General features: G+C 45.2%; 1 protein-coding gene and 1 non-coding gene across 2 annotated transcripts in view; both read right to left on the bottom strand.

Moving 5' to 3' along the window:
- Positions 1-22,041, bottom strand: part of LOC126094752 (polyamine-transporting ATPase 13A3-like) — a 397,184-nt gene that overhangs the window by 278,423 nt on the left and 96,720 nt on the right. The window lies entirely within an intron of this gene.
- Positions 14,047-14,130, bottom strand: Trnap-ugg (transfer RNA proline (anticodon UGG)). The gene has a single exon. It is a non-coding gene; the product is annotated as a tRNA-Pro (tRNA).

Raw genomic sequence — 22,041 nt, 5'->3', positions numbered from 1 at the left:
ATTTCAACTTACACGTAACCATCTGATTTCGCCAAATTTTGGATACTATCTCCCATGATTGTGATAAAGCGGATGGCAGAGATACATGCTTATTTTTCACAAGCAGGTTCCCGGACATGTTAGCTTTTACAGCACTCATCCATCATTCCGTTTAGTAGTATCCGCTATTTTCTCCTCGGCGTGAAATCTTCGTTAAAAAGACGTGTAACGAGACTCAGTGGTTTAGATATGGGCGCTGCTGAGTACTGTTTCTTACGTGCTTCAGGAAAAACATTCAACTCACATGAAATTTGATAAGTGTAACTGAACAAAAAAAGGGTTGGCATTACTACAACGAAAAACTAAAGTCAGGGTTGCCTGCAATAATAGTTAATAAGTACTGGTGTTAGATGTGACATTTTGTTATCACTCTTCTCACATCCCTGTTTAAATCTCTGTCGCCATCGGATATTTTAAAAAAATGGTTCAAATGGCTCTGAGCACTATGGGACTTAACATCTGTGGTCATCAGTCCCCTAGAACTTAAGGACATCACACACATCCATGCCCGAGGCAGGATTCAAACCTGCGACCGTAGCGGTCACGCGGTTCCAAACTGAAGCGCTTAGAACCGCACGGCCACACCGGCCGGCTCGGATATTTCTGCCCAGAGCGCGGGATAAGACATGAATCGCTTTGGTGCCAAACGCGATATTCCAAATCTACTTTCATAGCTCTCTGAAGTCATTAATGGCAAGCCAGTGAGCGTAAAATTCACCGATAATGTTTACCGTCTCCAAGGTATTCACGACCTGCTTGGACACGTTATTGGTTATTGTTCCGGCGCTGGAACGTGAAAGGTGAAGGTTCCCCTTCCCTCACCTGATTGCCTGTTTCGTCAGGAAAGGAGATGCATATGTTTTCATGTGACCTCCATAAACAGGACGAAACACAACCCTGTACCATACCATGTCAGATGCTGACACAACTTTGTAACTGCCTCGACTGAGAGAGGGCGTAGTAGACGAGCATTGCAGAATTTCCTGTAGTAAGTTTCTTTTTCGTCTATATGTACACTTACGTTTGGCAAAACAGAACACCTTGAACGAGTAGAAACAGGACGTTTATATTTACAGAACGTGAACATTAGTATGTTCTGCAGAAATGGTTAGCATTTGAATCACGTCGGCCAGCAAGTTCAAGGTCAACGTCGATATCGCGGTGCAATACCACCTATCGGTAAAATGTGCGTGCGACTTTCGTTGTCGCTGTCAACCGAAGGTAATGGATCAGTGTGACTTGAGCAGACTTGCAAGATGCCTCGCATACGTGAGCGCGAACCGTACCGTTAAAATCAGTGAGTTTGAAAGAGTTGCCACTATCGGCATGGCAGAGTGACGCATCCATCTTGAAAACTGTTGCCCATGTGGGATGAAGTACTCCGGCAGGGCAACGGGTGTGAGCAGAATTGTTCACGGAAGGTCGTAAATCACGACGAGATGGGTCAGGCCGCACCATCCAGAACCCAACCTTCCCCCCCTCCCACCCCCCCGCGAGAAGTTCGGTATCTCATCCAAATGACAATGCGGGACAAATATGCGTGCTCCTCGGCTCTAGTGCAGCAGTGGAACGCATGGTACACTATCAGGGTACAGTCCGGCGCCATTTATTATGACATGGGTTACATGCATATCGTCCACTTCCCCGCCTACCTCTGACCAATGAGCAGAGACATCCCAGACGGCAATAGTTCAAAATGGTCCAAATGGCTCTGAGCACTATGGGACTTAACTGCTATGGTCATACCCCCACAGAACTTAGAACTACTTAAACCTAACTAACCTAAGGACATCACACACAACCATGCCCGAGGCAGGATTCGAACCTGCGACCGTGGCGGTCACGCGGCTCCAGACTGTAGCGCCTAGAACCGCACGGCTACTCCGGCCGGCTAGACAGCAATGGTGTATGGAACGGCGTCACTGGGGACAGGAATCCCATCAGATGGTGTTTTTGGGACGAATCCAGGTTCTGTTTGTTTGCAATTGATGGCCACATATTGGTTCACCACAGACATGGCGAGCAGCACCACAGTGACTGCATTCACACAGGACATACAGCGCTAACTCAAGGCCTTGTGGTGTGGGGTGCTATTCGGTACAACCACAAATCACTGTTGGTGCATTGTGACTAGAGATGGGCAAAACTGTTCTTTTCAGAGATTGGATCATAACTGTTCACTCCATGAAATGAACTAGCTCCTTTTCATGATTCACCACTCATTCACAACAGACAATAAATGGAAGGCACATTGCCCTTTAAACTTGGTTTATTCCAGTACTATACCTGTATTTTGATCTTATTTGATCCTATTTTGAAGTAACACAGATAATGAGTAAAAATTTTGTATTGTTTATTGAAATTTCCACGAAATGACAAAGTTTTTGATTATTGATTTATTTTGCACTATTGTGGTTATTTGGGTGATTGGAAAATGTTGTAACTTGAGATTTACATTTACAATGTATTTGGCTATAATGTATTAAAATTTCATTAACCTTGTACAAATATATCGCAAGCCATATATTTTTAAACTGAACGTTTCCTTCTGAAGACGCCTAAAATCGCTAAATCTGTACTACAATAAGAAAGAAATATATAAATTTGACTGTAAGACCAAAGTGCTGCATATAGCCTTACGCAGAATAAAACAAGGAAAATATTGGTGTATCACATTTTGCGATACGTTTATCGGTTCGCTCGTAATTAAAGCGTAAATTCGAGTGTCCATAATAAAAAATCCTATAGTAAGTGGCGTCGACAGGAACCTCATCTGATCAGTTTAAACAAATAAAAATAAAATAAAAACAAATGATGTATACATAACATAATTATGTAATATACATACCGATATTACTACGACGAACAATATCCATTATAGACGAACTCCGATGCAGAGGCGCTGAGTCAAGCAGGTCGAGCCGCGAGCTGTATTACTGCGTGAGCTAAGACCGCAGAGACCAGAGTGACACCTGAGTTGCTTTGCTCAACGCTCTGGCTAGAGCCGAGAACGGTGGGGTGAGCGTTGAGCGGGCGAGTTCTGAGGGTGGGGGGAGCGGTGAACGGCCACCAGTCACCCGCTCCGAGACAAATCGTCCGTTCTCTTGCGAGCAGGTTGTTGCAAGTAGTTCTTATGTTCTCCGCTAGGAGGCTCTCTGTCCTGTTGCTCACATCAACTGCCCAGAGGGTAGGACGTGCAACTGAAACGATCGCCGACGGAGTGCGATGCTAAGTTAAGGTGCGCCAGACACTGCACGCGGCAGAGGAAGCACAGAGACGGCACGGCATATGTGATACACAAAAACCAATGGGGCACTGCACAATGCAGGCAGCCAAGGCAGAAGCAGGGCAGAGACCGGCGCTGGCTGTGTTGTGTGGCGTGCAGTGTGCTCTGACCAGCAGAGGCCCCACTGATCTGCTCCGACTCTCTCTCTCTCTCTCTCTCTCTCTCTCTCTCTCTCTCTCTCTCTCTCTGCTGTGGGAAACGTTTGGAGCTACCGTTCTTTTTTTCTGAATCACTGATTGTTCACTCCTTTGAAAGATTCAACTCTATGAATCAGTTCAGGAGCGGATCCCCCATCTCTAATTGTGACCAGTATGACCTACGTGAATGACATCCTCTAACCCGTAGCCATAGCCTTGGGAGGGCACAGCTCATATCAGAGGCCTGAGTGCTGGGGGGTTCACGGTCTGGGAAGATCTCTCTGGCACACGGCCTGAGTTTGTTAGCCACGGATGTCCACTCGCCACATTTGGATGTCACATGTTTACATTGAGGAGCGCGCTTACGCCCATTGGAGAGACGTTGCTTCACTATGCTTGTGCGGTAGCAGGCCGTACTCTGAAATTCGACTACCCTCTTTCCTGCTGGCTTGGTTGGTAGACGTGGCCACATACACAGCACTTATTTCTCCTTGGCCTGATGCATCAACAACGGTGAGCACCATTTCAAGTGTGTGGTGAAACGTCTTCCGCTGTTCTTGGAAACCAATGTCGTTATATTACTGAATTTCGTTTGATGGTTTTGCTCAAAGGTGATTTGGCTTACACTGATGGCCATTGTTTGGCCGATGCCCTTGAAGTGGATCAGCATTATGTTAATGAGAATGTGCCCGAGTAAGGGGGCTTCCAATTTATCTTCTTATGTTTGTGAGTACCTGATCTAGAAAGACTAACTTTTATCTACACTACTGGTGCTCTTTTTTTTCTAGGGTGTGCTATCTTTAAAATTTTTTCATCGTTATTTAACTTTGATTTAGAACGATTCGCCTTTAGCTGCACTACCAGTGTGTGTACACTCGGGACATAGGTATCTTTAGTATTTGTCATCGTCAGTTAAGATTAAAGGGCCCATGTGTGTGCTGTAATTAAGTGTAATTATTCTGATCTGTTAATCCCAGGTATTTGTGGGTCAAATTGACTCAGTTGTCCGTCCTCATATTCTCTGTTGTGGTTGGAGCTAGCGTACTATTTGCCATTTGTATGTTAACTAAATGGTTCAAATGGCTCTGAGCACTATGGGACTTAACATCTGAGGTCATCAGTCCCCTAGAACATAGAACTACTTAAACCTAACTAGCCTAAAGACATCACACACATGCCCGAGGCAGGATTCAAACCTGCGACCGTAGCGGTCCCGCGGTTCCGGACTGAAGCGCCTAGAACTGCCGGGTCACAACGGTCGGCTATGTTAAGTAAATCTCCAGAATGAGATTTTCACTCTGCAGCGGAGTGTGCGCTGATATGAAACTTCCTGGCAGATTAAAACTGTGTGCCCGACCGAGACTCGAACTCGGGACCTTTGCCTTTCGCGGGCAAGTGCTCTACCAACTGAGCTACCGAAGCACGACTCACGCCCGGTACTCACAGCTTTACTTCTGCCAGTACCTCGTCTCCTACCTTCCAAACTTTACAGAAGCTCTCCTGCGAACCTTGCAGAACTAGCACTCCTGAAAGAAAGGATATTGCGGAGACATGGCTTAGCCACAGCCTGGGGGATGTTTCCAGAATGAGATTTTCACTCTGCAGCGGAGTGTGCGCTGATATGAAACTTCCTGGCAGATTAAAACTGTGTGCCCGACCGAGACTCGAACTCGGGACCTTTGCCTTTCGCGGGCAAGTGCTCTACCAACTGAGCTACCGAAGCACGACTCACGCCCGGTACTCACAGCTTTACTTCTGCCAGTACCTCGTCTCCTACCTTCCAAACTTTACAGAAGCTCTCCTGCGAACCTTGCAGAACTAGCACTCCTGAAAGAAAGGATATTGCGGAGACATGGCTTAGCCACAGCCTGGGGGATGTTTCCAGAATGAGATTTTCACTCTGCAGCGGAGTGTGCGCTGATATGAAACTTCCTGGCAGATTAAAACTGTGTGCCCGACCGAGACTCGAACTCGGGACCTTTGCCTTTCGCGGGCAAGTGCTCTACCAACTGAGCTACCGAAGCACGACTCACGCCCGGTACTCACAGCTTTACTTCTGCCAGTACCTCGTCTCCTACCTTCCAAACTTTACAGAAGCTCTCCTGCGAACCTTGCAGAACTAGCACTCCTGAAAGAAAGGATATTGCGGAGACATGGCTTAGCCACAGCCTGGGGGATGTTTCCAGAATGAGATTTTCACTCTGCAGCGGAGTGTGCGCTGATATGAAACTTCCTGGCAGATTAAAACTGTGTGCCCGACCGAGACTCGAACTCGGGACCTTTGCCTTTCGCGGGCAAGTGCTCTACCAACTGAGCTACCGAAGCACGACTCACGGCCGGTACTCACAGCTTTACTTCTGCCAGTACCTCGTCTCCTACCTTCCAAACTTTACAGAAGCTCTCCTGCGAACCTTGCAGAACTAGCACTCCTGAAAGAAAGGATATTGCGGAGACATGGCTTAGCCACAGCCTGGGGGATGTTTCCAGAATGAGATTTTCACTCTGCAGCGGAGTGTGCGCTGATATGAAACTTCCTGGCAGATTAAAACTGTGTGCCCGACCGAGACTCGAACTCGGGACCTTTGCCTTTCGCGGGCAAGTGCTCTACCAACTGGAAGGTAGGAGACGAGGTACTGGCAGAAGTAAAGCTGTGAGTACCGGGCGTGAGTCGTGCTTCGGTAGCTCAGTTGGTAGAGCACTTGCCCGCGAAAGGCAAAGGTCCCGAGTTCGAGTCTCGGTCGGGCACACAGTTTTAATCTGCCAGGAAGTTTCATATCAGCGCACACTCCGCTGCAGAGTGAAAATCTCATTCTGGAAACATCCCCCAGGCTGTGGCTAAGCCATGTCTCCGCAATATCCTTTCTTTCAGGAGTGCTAGTTCTGCAAGGTTCGCAGGAGAGCTTCTGTAAAGTTTGGAAGGTAGGAGACGAGGTACTGGCAGAAGTAAAGCTGTGAGTACCGGGCGTGAGTCGTGCTTCGGTAGCTCAGTTGGTAGAGCACTTGCCCGCGAAAGGCAAAGGTCCCGAGTTCGAGTCTCGGTCGGGCACACAGTTTTAATCTGCCAGGAAGTTTCGTTTTAAGTAAATCTAATGTATTTTCTATGTGTATTGTTTAGAATCTGTACTGAATCGAGCAACAGTACAGAGAGCTCAAGCTGGTTAATCCATGCGCTTCAGTACCTTTGCTTTGCAATCGTTCTTGACGATGATGCTATTTGGTCTATGGGCCGTTCAGCTTGGTGGCTATCAGCGGCCGTACAAATTCCCAATCATTTCACTGTCCAGTCTCGCCACTTTCCCGAATGATGAGGAAATAAGGAGGACAACACATACACTCAGTCGCCGGCGGGACAAAATCCCCGACCCTGCCAGGAATCGAACCCAGGGCTCTGTGATCCAGTGATACTAGATCACGAACTGCGGATGGATTCGTTGTTGGTTGGTATTCTGAATAACTGACTGTACTTGTTGATTTGATATAGGTCACTTTCTTATTTTAAAGGATGTATAGAAGTTGATTATTCTGTTGTCTTGAATGTTTTTATTGAGTGATTAAGGTGTACGCACATTGTGGCCTTCATAATACTGATTTCTAAGAAGCCAAAAATATTGTTAGACCCAATAAGTGCCTCTGGGACATTTTCTAATGCTTTGCAATTCAAAGAATTTGACTGGTTTTTCTATGGTATTGTTGTAGAAGCTGTAATTTAAATTATGTAATACCAGACTGCTGCAATAGTAGTTTAGTGTTTTGATTGTGACAGATCTATTTCGGCTAGACTGTCATTTTCAGACCATATCGCTATCACTCTTTATTCTAACATCATGTGGTGTAGATTTGGGACTCTTGTATTATAAGCTGTTTTGCGGTTTGCTGTTGCTGCTGTTAATCATTCGATCTCATAATTTTTATAACTGAAGTTTCATCGTCAGATTTGACAGGCCGACAGATGTGACAGTTGGCCAGAGGTGAAATCTAGCCACAATACATCCATCAATTGACCCTAAATAATGACAAGTGTGAGGTAATGGACATGAGCGCTAGAAGCAACCCGTTGAACTTCGGTTACACGGTGAATCAGGCCGTAAATTCAACTGCATATCTAGGAATTACAATTATGAACAACCTAAATTGGAAAGAACATGGCCGCGCGGTTCTAGGCGCTACAGTTTGGAACCGCGCGACCGCTACGGTCGCAGGTTCGAATCCTGCCTCGGGCATGGAAGTGTGTGATGTCCTTAGGTTAGTTAGGTTTAAGTAGTTCTAAGTTCTAGGGGACTGATAACCTCAGAAGTTAAGTCCCATAGTGTTCAGAGTCATTTGAACCATTGTTTTGGAAAGAACACAAATAAAAAGTTGTGAGGAAGGCAAACCAAAGAAAGTGTAACAGATCTACTAAACAGACTGCCTATACTTCGCTTGTCCGCCTTCTATTGGAGTACTGCTGCGTGGTCTGGGATCCTTACCAGATAGGATTTACAACGTCTCCTGGATAAATAATGTATGAAATCATGATAAATTGTACTTAACGTCATTTACATTATTTTTATTTCTTTGTGAAACGTAAAGGCAAAGATGTAAAAGTGATCGCAGCGGCAGGCAGCGATAGAGACTGCCACAGACAATTAATTGATCGCTGAAGCCTAGAGAGTAAAATTTCATTCTGTGTAATATATACACTCCTGGAAATTGAAATAAGAACACCGTGAATTCATTGTCCCAGGAAGGGGAAACTTTATTGACACATTCCTGGGGTCAGATACATCACATGATCACACTGACAGAACCACAGGCACATAGACACAGGCAACAGAGCTTGCACAATGTCGGCACTAGTACAGTGTATATCCACCTTTCGCAGCAATGCAGGCTGCTATTCTCCCATGGAGACGATCGTAGAGATGCTGGATGTAGTCCTGTGGAACGGCTTGCCATGCCATTTCCACCTGGCGCCTCAGTTGGACCAGCGTTCGTGCTGGACGTGCAGACCGCGTGAGACGACGCTTCATCCAGTCCCAAACATGCTCAATGGGGGACAGATCCGGAGATCTTGCTGGCCAGGGTAGTTGACTTACACCTTCTAGAGCACGTTGGGTGGCACGGGATACATGCGGACGTGCATTGTCCTGTTGGAACAGCAAGTTCCCTTGCCGGTCTAGGAATGGTAGAACGATGGGTTCGATGCCGGTTTGGATGTACCGTGCACTATTCAGTGTCCCCTCGACGATCACCAGTGGTGTACGGCCAGTGTAGGAGATCGCTCCCCACACCATGATGCCGGGTGTTGGCCCTGTGTGCCTCGGTCGTATGCAGTCCTGATTGTGGCGCTCACCTGCACGGCGCCAAACACGCATACGACCATCACTGGCACCAAGGCATCGCTGAAGACGACACGTCTCCATTCGTCCCTCCATTCACGCCTGTCGCGACACCACTGGAGGCGGGCTGCACGATGTTGGGGCGTGAGCGGAAGACGGCCTAACGGTGTGCGGGACCGTAGCCCAGCTTCATGGAGACGGTTGCGAATGGTCCTCGCCGATACCCCGGGAGCAACAGTGTCCCTAATTTGCTGGGAAGTGGCGGTGCGGTCCCCTACGGCACTGCGTAGGATCCTACGGTCTTGGCGTGCATCCGTGCGTCGCTGCGGTCCGGTCCCAGGTCGACGGGCACGTACACCTTCCGCCGACCACTGGCGACAACATCGATGTACTGTGGAGACCTCACGCCCCACGTGTTGAGCAATTCGGCGGTACGTCCACCCGGCCTCCCGCATGCCCACTATACGCCCTCGCTCAAAGTCCGTCAACTGCACATACGGTTCACGTCCACGCTGTCGCGGCATGCTACCAGTGTTAAAGACTGCGATGGAGCTCCGTATGCCACGGCAAACTGGCTGACACTGACGGCGGCGGTGCACAAATGCTACGCAGCTAGCGCCATTCGACGGCCAACACCGCGGTTCCAGGTGTGTCCGCTGTGCCGTGCGTGTGATCATTGCTTGTACAGCCCTCTCGCAGTGTCCGGAGCAAGTATGGTGGGTCTGACACACCGGTGTCAATGTGTTCTTTTTTCCATTTCCAGGAGTGTATATATTACACACAATAATCTCTGTTTTTCTTGGGTTACCGACGAGTGCAGACGCACGTAGCGCTGTATCTTTACCGACAGCAGTCGTGTTTTGTCTGTTGAAACGTTTAGTCGCCATTAGGGGCAAGATTCTGTAAAAAGGTGTGTATCGTAAGAAACTTATGTTTTAGAATATAATCCTATATGACAAAGTGTGCTATAAATTTTGTAGATAGGTTGCCCAGTCATAATACCTACTTTTTCAGCAAAATTACGTTTTTTTTTACGCGGAACGACGGCTGGCGGAAGCTGCCACCGCTACGAGCAAAGAAATTAAATATTTCAGCAGCCCGCCTACAGCGTGAGAGAAAGAAAAGTAAGAACATTAATCCATTTCTCTTTCAGTAAAATTAGCAGACGCGGAGGAGTATATTTTATTCCATTGTGAATTTTTAGCTTGCCGTTGGCAAAGATGAGCAAAGACTGAACTCTGAATTTCACGTAAAATTTCAAAGCAAATAATTAATTTTGGTAAGATTCTTGGTGGGTTAGGTCAGATGTGACTATAAAAAATTCAAACAATTACCTTTTGTTGCTCATGCTCTAAGAGCAGCTCATATTTTATCGTACCAAAGAAATGCACTGCATATTTTTCAAGTGTAGCGATATAAAATATAACGTGTTTGTAACTGTTAGTAAAAGTTTTAATGGTTCAATGACTCTGAGCACTATGGGACTTAACATCTGAGGTCATCAGTCCCCTAGAACATAGAACTACGTAAACGTAACCAACCTAAGGACATCACACACATCCATGCCCGAGGCAGGATTCGAACCTGCGACCGTAGCGGTCGCGCGGTTCTAGACTGAAGCGCCTAGAACAGCTAGGCCACACCGGCCGGCCAAAAGTTTTAATAATCAATATCAAGTGATATAATACAGCAAAGAACAGTGAACAGTAATAAATGCTGTATAGTTCGCACTGATAGAAACTCCTACCATGTTCTTATTCATCTCTCCGTAGGCAATATTACAGAGTATGGTTTAAAATCAATTTGTGTGACGTTGTTGGAAATTCTCTCAATGATATTCATCTGAAATTCTTATTATTTACCCCTGTAAGAGGCAATGTAACGTAATACACAATATTAAAATAGTAATACACGAAATTAAAATCTACACAAAATTAAAATGAAACAAAAGGGGAGGAGTGGTAAATATGTTACAAGTATTATCTTGGTTATGCTCCCACATCCTAGTTCGCTACCATTTCAAATATGAGTCGCGTGTTCTTCCTAGTATAATGCACGCAATAAAAAATTGTTATTTTCTATCGTTCCTGGTGTTGCAATTTTAGTGGCTAGTAGTAAATTAAAAAAAAAATGCTAGACGTACAGAGCCCTTGGTGTTTGGTAAGAGATGCCTGTAGAGCTTGCTATGGCCTTATCAAAATAAATAAATGAATGAGAGTGTGTCACCCAGTGTGATGAATTGGCAACGCATCAGATCCACGGAAAACGGAAGAAAAAATTGGCTCTGAGCACTATGGGACTTAACATCTTAGGTCATCAGTCCCCTAGAACTTAGAACTACTTAAACGTAACTAACCTAAGGACATCACACACATCCATGCCCGAGGCAGGATTCGAACCTGCGATCGTAGCAGTCCCACGGTTCCGGACTGTAGCGCCGAGAACCGCACGGCCACCGCGGCCGGCAAAAACGGAAGAACCTTTTATCGACGAATGTAATAACTTCCCTCGCTGACAGTTTCTCTGCTCACGAGGAACAGCTGAAAGTCAGTGCAGTGATGTCGTAGCCTTTTATCTGCGCGCTACGCTGCGAGGGACTTTAAGAGCTTATTCTTCCCGTCAGATAGCGATTACAGCGATGCTCGGAGGTCGTTCGTAAATCTCGTTCTGCCATACTTGGGCGGCGAGCTGCGGCACCAAGGATTAGCCTCACTGCACTCGCACGTTTCTTTTTTTCTCGCCAGAGATCAACGCAGATAAATCGCCGTATCGGTATATGACCTCGTGCGCTGCAGATAGCGCTCAGCCGGTTGCCGTGGCGCCTCGCAAACGAGGCGAAGGGCAGCCAGCCGGTTCGCACTGCAAAATGTAGCGTTGCTAGCCTGCTGAAGGGCGTTCGTCAACTGGTGATTATACGATACAAGGTCAAGCGTTTCCCAATACTTTCTGATTGCGATCTACGGGGTAGTCCGTTGATAGTTACCTGGCCAAATATCTCACGAAATAAGCGGCATACGAAAAAACTACAAAGAACGAAACTTGTCTAGCTTGAAGGGGGAGACCAGGTGGTGCTATGCTTGGCCCGCTAGATGGCACTGCCATAGGTCAAATGGATATCAACTGCGTTTTTTAAAATAGGAACCCCCGTTTTTTATCACATATTCGTGAAGTACGTAAAGAAGTATGAATGTTTTAGTTGGACCACTTTTTTCGCTTTGTGATAGATGGCGCTGTAATAGTCACAAACATATAGCTCACAATTTTAGACGAACAGCTGGTAACAGGTAGGTTTTTTAAATTAAAATACAGAACGTTGGTACGTTTGAACATTTTATTTCCGTTGTTCCAATGTGATACATGTACCTTTGTGAACTTATCATTTCTGAGAACGCATGCTGTTACAGCGTGATTGCCTGTAAATACCACATTAATGCAATAAATGCTCAAAATGATGTTCGTCAACCGCAATGCATTTGGCAATACTTGTAACGACATTTCTCTCACTAGCGTGTAGTTCGCTTTTCGTAATGTTGGCACATGCATTGACAAAGCGCTGACGCATGTTGTCAGGCGCTGTCGGTGGATCACGATACCAAATATCCTTCAACTTCCCCCACAGAAAGAAATCCGGGGGCGTCAGATCCGGTGAACATGCGGGACATGGTATGGTGCTTCGACGACCAATCCACCTGTTATCAAATATGCCATTCAATACCGCTTCAACTGCACACGAGCTATGTGCCGGACATCCATCATGTTGGAAGTACATCGCCATTCTGTCATGCAGTGAAACACCTTGTAGTAACATCGGTAGAACATTACGTAGGAAATCAGCATACATTGCACCATTTAGATTGCCATCGATAAAATGGGGGCCAGTATCCTTCCTCCCATAATGCCGCACCATACATTAATCCCGCCAAGGTAGGTGATGTTCCACTTGTCGCAGTCATCGTTGATTTTCCGTTGCCCAATAGTGCATATTGTCCTGTAATTTCTCTTGTGCCCAGTGGCAGAACTGTGCACGACGTTCAAAGTCGTCGCCATGCAATTTATGGTGCATAGAAATATGGTACGGGTGCAATCGATGTTGATGTAGCATTCTCAATACCGACTTTTTTAAGATTCCCGATTGTCGCGCAATTTGTCTGCTATTGATGTGCGGATAAGCCGCGACAGCAGCTAAAACACCTACTTGGGCATTCATTTGTTGCAGGTCGTGGTTGACGTTTCACATGTGGCTGAACACTTCCTGTTTCCTTAAATAACGTAACTATCCGTCAAACGGTCCGGACACTTGGATTATGTCGTCCAGGATACCGAGCTGCACACGCCCGTTGGGCATTTTGATCACAATAGCCATACATCGACACGATATCGACCTTTTCCGCAATTGGTAAACGGTCCATTTTAACATGGGTAATGTATCACGAAGCAAATACCGTCCACACTGGCGGAATGTTACGTGATACCACGTACTTACAAGTTTGTGACTATTACAGCGCCATCTATCAAAAAGGGAAAAATAGTGGTCCAACTGGAACATTCATATTTCTTTACGAACTACAAGAATATGTTGTAAAAATGGGGGTTCCTATTTAAGAAAACGCAGTTGATATCCGTTTGACCTATGGCAGCACCATCTAGCGGGCCAGGCATAGCGCCATCTGGTTTCCTCCTTCAAGCTAGACAAGTTTCGTTCTTTGTAGATTTTTCGTTTGATGCTTATTTCGTGTGATATTTAGCTCGGTCACGATCAATGGACCACCTTGTATACGCAGAATGTTTCAAAACTGTAGGATGAAAATTGTGTGTATTGTAACGGATCCTAAGTGCAATAAACTTTGACCTCTGATCGAAAATGAATGCATATTATTGATATTAACAACTTGCGCCTTATATAAACAATCTAAGCTCTTATCAGTTGTTCAAAATGACTACGTTAAACTTTGTGTAAGTACACTGAGGTGACAAAAATCATGAAATACCTCTTAATATATTGTCAGATCTACTTTTGCCTGGTGTAGTGCACCAACTTTACGTGGCATGGACTCAACAAGTCATTGGAAGTTCGCTGCAGAAATACTGAGCCATGCTGCCTCTATAGCCGTCCATAACTGCGAAAGTTAAGGACTGTGCACTAACTGACAAAAAAAAATGGTTCAAATGGCTCTCAGCACTATGGGACTTAACATCTGAGGTCATTAGTCCCATAGAACTTAGAACTACTTAAACCTAACTAACCTAAGGACATCACACACATCCATGCCCGAGGCAGGATTCGAACCTGCGACCGTAGCGGTCGCGCGGTTCCAAACTGACGCGCCTAGAACCGCTCGGCCACACGGGCCGGCTGCACTAACTGACATCTCGATTGTGTCCCAAAAATGTTGGATGGTGCGACGGGAATCATGTTCGGCGATATGGGTACCAAATCATTCCCTAGAAATGTGCAGTATTTTCTTCAAACCAGTCGCGAATAACTATGGCCCGGTGACATGGTCCGTTATCATTCACAAACTTTCTCAGCTGGACCAGGGGATCTGGTCCGCTTGATGTAAACGCAGCCCACACCATTATGAAGCCACCACCAGCTTCCACAGTGTCTTGTTGACAACTTGGATCCATGGCTTCGTGGGGTTTGCGCCACACTCGAACCTTACCATCAGCCATTGCCAACTGAGGTCGGGAATCATCTGACCAAGCGACGGTTTTTGATTTTGGGGCCCAAACGACATGGTCACGAGCCCAGAAGAGGCAATGTCGTGCTGTCAGCAAAAGCACTCACGTCTTTCGTCTCCTCCCAAGGCCCATTGACACCAAAATGCGCCGCACTGTCCTAAGAGATACATTCGTCATACGTAATTATTTCTCGCTCTGTTGCTTGTCTGTTAACACTGACAACTCATACGCAAACGCCACTGCCTTCGGTCGATAAGTGAAGGCCGTCGCAACTGCGTTGTCTGTGGTGAGACGTAATATCTAAAATCTGATATTCTTGGCACACACCGGTGAATATTAAATTCCTTAATTATTTGCGAAATGCAATGTCCCATACGTATAGCTCCAACTATAATTCCGCGTTCAGGCTCTGTTAATTCCCGTCTCGCGGCCACAATCACGTCGGTAATCTTTTCACATGAATCACCTGAGAAAAAATGACATCTCCGCCCATATACTGGCCTTCTATTCCTTGTGTAAGGAATACTACCGCTATCTGTTTACGTGCATATCGCTGTTCCACTACTTTTATCACCTCAGTGTATACGTCGTGTGTCTGAAATCTTTAGGATGAAAATTGTACGTATGGTAACGGGTCCTAAACACAGTACTTGACGGACGATCGAAAATGAATACATATTATTGATATAAATAACTTACATCTAATAGCAACAAATTATTCTTTAATCAATTTTTCAAGGCGACAACATCCAAACTATGCATTTATTACGGCAGCAGATAAAATTTTGTCGCACATTCTGAAATGTCGCTGTTGTACGTTGTATAGTGATACAGGGAGCTGGAAACGTGTCAATTAGCGGGTGCTGCAATCAGAACCAAAACAAATGAAACTATAGGATTCCAGAGACTTTTGAAGTCTGCAAACGGAAGCGGTGAATGAAAATTTGCAGCCGGCCGGGGTGGCCGTGCGGTTCTAGGTGCTTCAGTCTGGAACCGCGTGACCACTACGGTAGCAGGTTCGAATCCTGCCTCGGGCATGGATGTGTGTGATGTCCTTAGGTTAGTTAGGTTTAAGTAGTTCTAAGTTCTAGGGGACTGATGACCACAGATGTTAAGTCTCGTAGTGCTCAGAGCCATTTGAACCATTTTTTTGAAAATTTGTATAAAGGCTGGAATTCGAACCAAAGTCTCTTGCTCTCTAAGCAGATACGATAACCATTACGCCACCCTCGCGCAGTGGCCTAGCACAACTGTGCCAACTACCCTAGCTCGCCTCCCTCCCCAACCCAAATTCCCATTCAGGCCTAGGCCCACTTGGTACTCCCCCAAAGCGCGAACAGCGCAGGAGACAAGGTTTCGAATCCTGACGTTGCTGCACATTTTCATTTATCACATAAGTCTGCATAAATACCTCGTAGACGCTTGAGACTTGAACAGGTCTCTGGAACCATATAGTTCGATTTGATTAAAGCATCTGAGCCTGGGTTTCAAGCAGGATCCCCCTTTCCGTTCGATACTGAGCTGCTATTCCAGCACAGTTGGAGAAGCTCTGCAATGGCGTTCGAATTTAGAGGGAATACCAGTCCTGGTCTTGGTACAATTTTTTTTCATTGCTTGAGTTCATATATATATATGTACACTATGTGATCAAAATTATCCGGACACCTGGCTGAAAATGACTTACAAGTTCATGGCGCCCTCCATCGGCAATGCTGGAATTCAATATGGTGTTGGCCCACCCTTAGCCTCGATGACAGCTTCCACTCTCGAAGGCATACGTTCAATCGGGTTCTGGACGGTTTCTTGAGGAATGGCAGCCCATTCTTCACGGAGTGCTGCTCTGAGGAGAGGTATCGATGCCGGTCGGTAAGGCTTGGCACAAAGTCAGCGTTCCAAAAGCGTCCCAAAGGTGTTCTACAGGATTCAGGTCAGGACTCTGTGCAGGCCAGCACATTACAGGGATGTTATTGTCGTGTTATCACTCCGAAACAGGCCGTGCATTATGAACAGGTGGTAGATTGTGTTGAAAGATGCAATCCCCATCCCCTAATTGTTTTTCAGCCGTGTGAAGCAAGAAAGTGCTTAAAAGATCAATGTAGGCCGATGCTGTGATAGTACCATGCTAAACGACAAGGGTGCAAGCCCTATCCAGGAAAAACACCATCACTTCATAAGACCACAGCCACCGAATTTTACTGTTTGCAATACACACATTGACAGATGGCGTTCACCGGGCATTCGCCATACCCACACACTGCCATCGAATCACCACATTATGTATCGTGATTCGTTACTCCATACAGCGTTTTTCCAGTGTTCAATCGTCCAATGTTTACGCCCCTTCAAGCGAGGCGTCGTTGGGCATTTAGCGACGTGATGTGTGGCTTATGTGCAGCCGCTCGATCATGAAGTCCAAGTTTTCTCATCTCCCGCCTAAGTGTCATAGTGCTTGCAGTGGATTCTGATGCAGTTTGGAATTCCTGTGTGATGATCTGGATAGATGTCAGCCTATTACACATTACGACTCTCTTCAACTGTCGGCGGTCTCTGTCAATCAACAGACGAGATCGGCCTGTACGCTTTTGTCTTGTACGTGTCCCTACACGTTTCCACTTTACTATCATATCGGAAACAGTGAAGCTAGGGATGTTTAGGAGTGTGAAAATCTCGCGTACAGACGTATGACACAAATGACACCCAATCACCAGACCACGTTCGAAGTCCCTGAGTTCCGCAGAGCGCCTCATTCACATCTAATGACTACTGAAGTGCTGATATGGAGTACCTGGCAGTAGGTGGCAGCACAATGCACGTAATATGAAAAACGTATGTTTTTGTGGGTGTCCGGAGACTTTTGATCACATGGTGTATACTTTACGTTAGTGCATAAGTTCGTAGCGTTTTTGTTTGGCATGTTGCTATTCCGGTTGCTATGGGTTTATTAATCGTGTATTATTTTTTGCTTGTATTTCACTGTTGCTATTTTACTTTACACGCTGTCATTTTGTCATTCGGAGACGGTGACTGGAGCCATGAACGCTAAAAATGGAGTGCCAAGTGGAGAAATCGGAACATTTCCCACGTATTTTTGTTTTTCAGTTCATTATTAATCGTGTATTAATTTTTGCTTGTATTTCACTGTTGCTATTTTACTTTACACGCTGTCATTTTGTCATTCGGAGACGGTGACTGGAGCCATGAACGCTAAAAAATGGAGTGCCAAGTGGAGAAATCGGAACATTTCCCACGTATTTTTGTTTTTCAGTTCAGTAGAGGGGTGACAGCTGCAAGGGCAGTGAGAAACATTTATGCCGTGTATGGCGAAAATGCCATTGGGCAGAGGCCTGCCAGAAAATAGTTCTCTCGTTTTAAGGAGGAATGGTTTGTTATTAGTGACTCTCCACGTTAGGTTGAACGAAAATCGTTTAAACGCGTTAATCCACAATGATTCACGTCAGTATACTCGAGGACTGACGAACGTGATGAACTGTGGTCATTCCACGATCGTGATATACTTGCATGCAGTGGGGAAGGTTGGAACAGCAGGTGTGTGCGAACCTCACGTTCTAAACCAAAATCACAAAAATCAGCGGATGACTATATGTGTCTCTGCTTTCTCGTCATCAGCTGGCTCGTGAACAATGCCTGCCGTACCTGTCCTGTACTGTTAATGGTGACGAACAATGATGCCTTTATGCTAACATAAGGAGAAGAAAGGAATGGTTAAGCCGAAACAAAGCAGCAGCTGCCCGTACAAGGAACCGCCCGCATCCACATAAAATGTTCCGCATATGTTGGAATAGCGACGGTGTATACTACAAAATGCTTCCACGAGGTGTAACCATCACTGCTGACATTTACTTTAAAAAACTGAGATGTCTCGCAGATTCAGTCCAAGAACAACGACCTGGATGACTCCGTGAACCGATGCTACTCTACGATGACGCCCGCCCGAATTGTTCTAGACTGACACAAAACACTATTTTAGGAGTTAGGTCGGGAAGTCATTCCGCACCTACCTCATACACCTTTTCCGCTCTCTATCGAACAACTTTCAAGGAACTTCGTTTCTGTTTGAAAATGCGCTTCGAACATAACTCTACGAGTTCTTCGCCTCAAAACACGTGATTTCTACAATCATGGGATCGAAAAGTTACGCTGGCGTTGGCAGACTGTTGTAAATAGTGAAGGAGAATATATTACTGATGACTCTCTCTGTCTCTGTCTCTGTTATGTGTATTTGTTGTGTTTATTAAACTCAGGAAAAATTGCTTCGAACTTACGCACCGACCTAATACATCAAAATGAAAACGCCTGAAGAAGACGTAGAGACAGACAGAAAAAGAGAAGCCATGAATCACTTACCTTCCTAATGCTGGTACAATACCTATAACGATCTGTAGACTGCTACGTAAACATTAATTCAATGTATTTCAGTCCCGTCAACGGCGATAAAAAGTCTTCTTTGTGGTATTAATGACGATCTAGGACTCGGAAAGCAATGTACGTGCCGCATTCCATGCGAATGTGACACACCTCAGTGGCGCTGACCCGGGTGGCCCTGCGATTCTAGGCGCTTCAGTCTGGAGCTGCGCGACCGCTACGGTCGCAGGTTCGAATCCTGCCTCGGGCATGGATGTGTGTGAACTTCTAGGGGACTGATGACCTCAGATGTTAAGTCCCATAGTGCTCAGAGCCATTTGAAGAATTTTTTTTGGATGGAGGAGAGGTGCAAGGAACATCAGCGACGCGTACCACCGCAAATCAGCTTTTGCCGATCCTGCCTCGATGATTTTTTCTTTCCGTCTACTGACCCTGTCGGGCGATTTAATACCGACTGACCGCCGAGTCATCCTTTTCCAATGACGTCTTTCGGATGCGCTATAGAGGGGCATGGGGTCAGCTCACTGCCCTCCAATTCGTTGTCAATTTCCTGTATCTTGGAGCCGCTACTTTTTACTCCAATTGGTCCTCAATTGGCATCATGAGGTGAGTACAACCCTCCCACCGAGGAAAAGCCCCTGCTGTCAGTACCGAGAATCGAATACGGGTCCTTCGCACAGCTGTTAGACGCGGTTATCACCTAGCAACAGAGGCGGACTACTGTCTCGAATACGATCATGAAATGAAGTACCATGAGTCCATTACGGTGGTTCAAAAGCCAAGTTTCTGATATATCGTAATTAAGAAATTCATAGAGATACGTAACTATGTAAGGAAAATCTAATAAACAATGACGGAGGCTTCTACTTTAACAAGGCTTGGAGTGCGGCACTCAATTTATGAAAAAGCCGCTGGCCATCACATCCACCAGAGTTGGGAAACGCTCAGAGAATGTTCATTTCACGGAATAGCAATGCGAGCTCTGAAAAACAAAAGCGTCTCAAAGCATTTTGTGGGCATCAGGAGTCGAAGTTACATTCAGCTATAATTGCGACGCTAGAACAACGATAGCTACACTCAGGTTGGAACTGGGCAGCGAGTACACATTGCACCACAACTTGCAGCACCTGCAGAAGACAATGTTTTCAGTCGTCGAAACATTCTGCATAAAACTGAAACAACTGTACTTAACCCTCGGAAACACACCATTAATAAATCACGCCAGTATAACCTGGGAGATTACATGAAATAGTTCCTTTTCAGGTTCCACTGGGTTTTCGTACACCAACGACTTCGTGTAACACCATAGAAAAATATACAAGAATCTGATTCGATCATCTTATGAGGCATGGGAAGAACTTCCCGTCCAATCCATCGTTGAAGGCATCGATTGTTCACATGTTCGTGGGACAGGATATACCTTTCCAATTCATCGGTGCGGGGTGTCCAATTGCTTATGGATGTTAATATTGAAGTGTTATTGCGAATCGTCTAGTTTAAACCACCCTCTCTCGTGAAAAACAAGCGGGACAGATTGTAGCAACTGCAGATGCACATCTCCAATGAACATGAGGTAACGTGTATAATTCGATGTGGCAGCAAAGGTAATAAGCTGAAAGGATCTTTTGCAATTTCAGTTCACAAGATGATACACAATCATAGTTTGTAAATTTAGCAGAGCTTGACGTATGAATTTCCTTCACTATGCAGTAGACATAGGTTGTATTACGTCATTCGTGCCTCACACGTCATTTGGTGTAGCCTACCCGGACAGTGAAAAGCTTACTGCACAGAAAACAGCGCTTGTAAATGCAAGAGAGGTGGTCAGTCGAGAAGCCTTTTCATTTCGGGGCTACGGCTCATGTTCTTGGGAGGCGCAACATGAACAGCAGACGTCCAAAAGATGCCAAGGACATGTCTAATCGGCTCCAGCAGAGACAGGTTTGAGAAAAGCTGCTACTGGCTAGGCAGAGGAGGATATTCGCAGACTCGAATCGCAATTTCGCTTCGACATTACAGTGTTCGCCTTTTGCTAGTCTGACACTTGTTATTGCAAAGACGCTATCGGAAGCGAGACGGACCGTAGTGTGATGGTAAACATATATTTCTATGGTAAACAAATACTTCCGATCATTTGACAAAGAATTTTGTCCCCCCTGTTAACTTATATTTCTGTTAGTGGATAATGTTTTATTCATGTCGTAAAAGGTCAAAGCAAAATAAAATTGTCAATGTCAAAAGAACCATAATATCCATAATTAATATTTTTAGGGCGTCTTAATTGCTAGCAGGATGGAAATCATGAACTACGTTACAAACAAAACGTTTCTGGGATAATTTTTCAATTGTTTTGTGTTTATCACTGTTAAGACTACCGCAAGTAACTTTTATATTACTTTACAATCAAAAATGTGATTGAAAATCTTAGTCTCCTTCAATATCTTATTTGTATATGCTTAACTTTAGCTTGAATTATCTTTGTCACTGCTATTTTCTTGTAAATATAAAATCTAAACTCTGTAGACTGAAACACACACACACACACACACACACACACACACACACACGCATACAGCCGAAGAGCATTGTTCATAAATTTTATTCCTAAGACGTTAACCTGTTGCTGCATTTTTTCTGCCACGGTTCATTCTTTGTCGTGCTATTTTTATTATGGGTCTTACACATAGGTTTCTGGGGAAAGCATTCACTTCATTTATTTCAATGCATTACATTTACTGAAGATGTAGAAATGTTAAACGAGAAAACTGACGGAGCTTCCATTTCTTTTTTTAGTACTCCATCAAAGAGTACCTAAAGGACCGAAATATCATAAATATTTCCATAATTTCGATACAGACTTAAAATCGCAGTACGATTTGGTGAAAAGCACTTCTTAGCAGCACAAATGCAACACATTGTTAGACACATTGGCAGAAGTTATACAAACGTTATGGCTTCAGGGCAATTTAATCAATAAGGATACGATTTTAAACAGATGAAAATAAATAGACTGATCTTTAGTAGCAAACTTTTTTTCATATTTAAGTTATTGTATCTCAGAGTCGTGCTTAAGTATAGTGCTCCCCGTAGACTAACGTCGTAGAAGACCACATATACATTAAGAAACTGAGGCTAGAACTTTTTACGAATAGCATAACAAGATGCAACAGATTATTCACGATTTCTATGTGACACA

Source organism: Schistocerca cancellata, chromosome 8, assembly GCF_023864275.1.
Source record: "Schistocerca cancellata isolate TAMUIC-IGC-003103 chromosome 8, iqSchCanc2.1, whole genome shotgun sequence".
Classification (NCBI taxonomy): Eukaryota; Metazoa; Arthropoda; class Insecta; order Orthoptera; family Acrididae; genus Schistocerca; species Schistocerca cancellata.
Note: the sequence above shows the minus strand (reverse complement) of the source record. Positions and strands in the feature narration are given on the sequence as shown.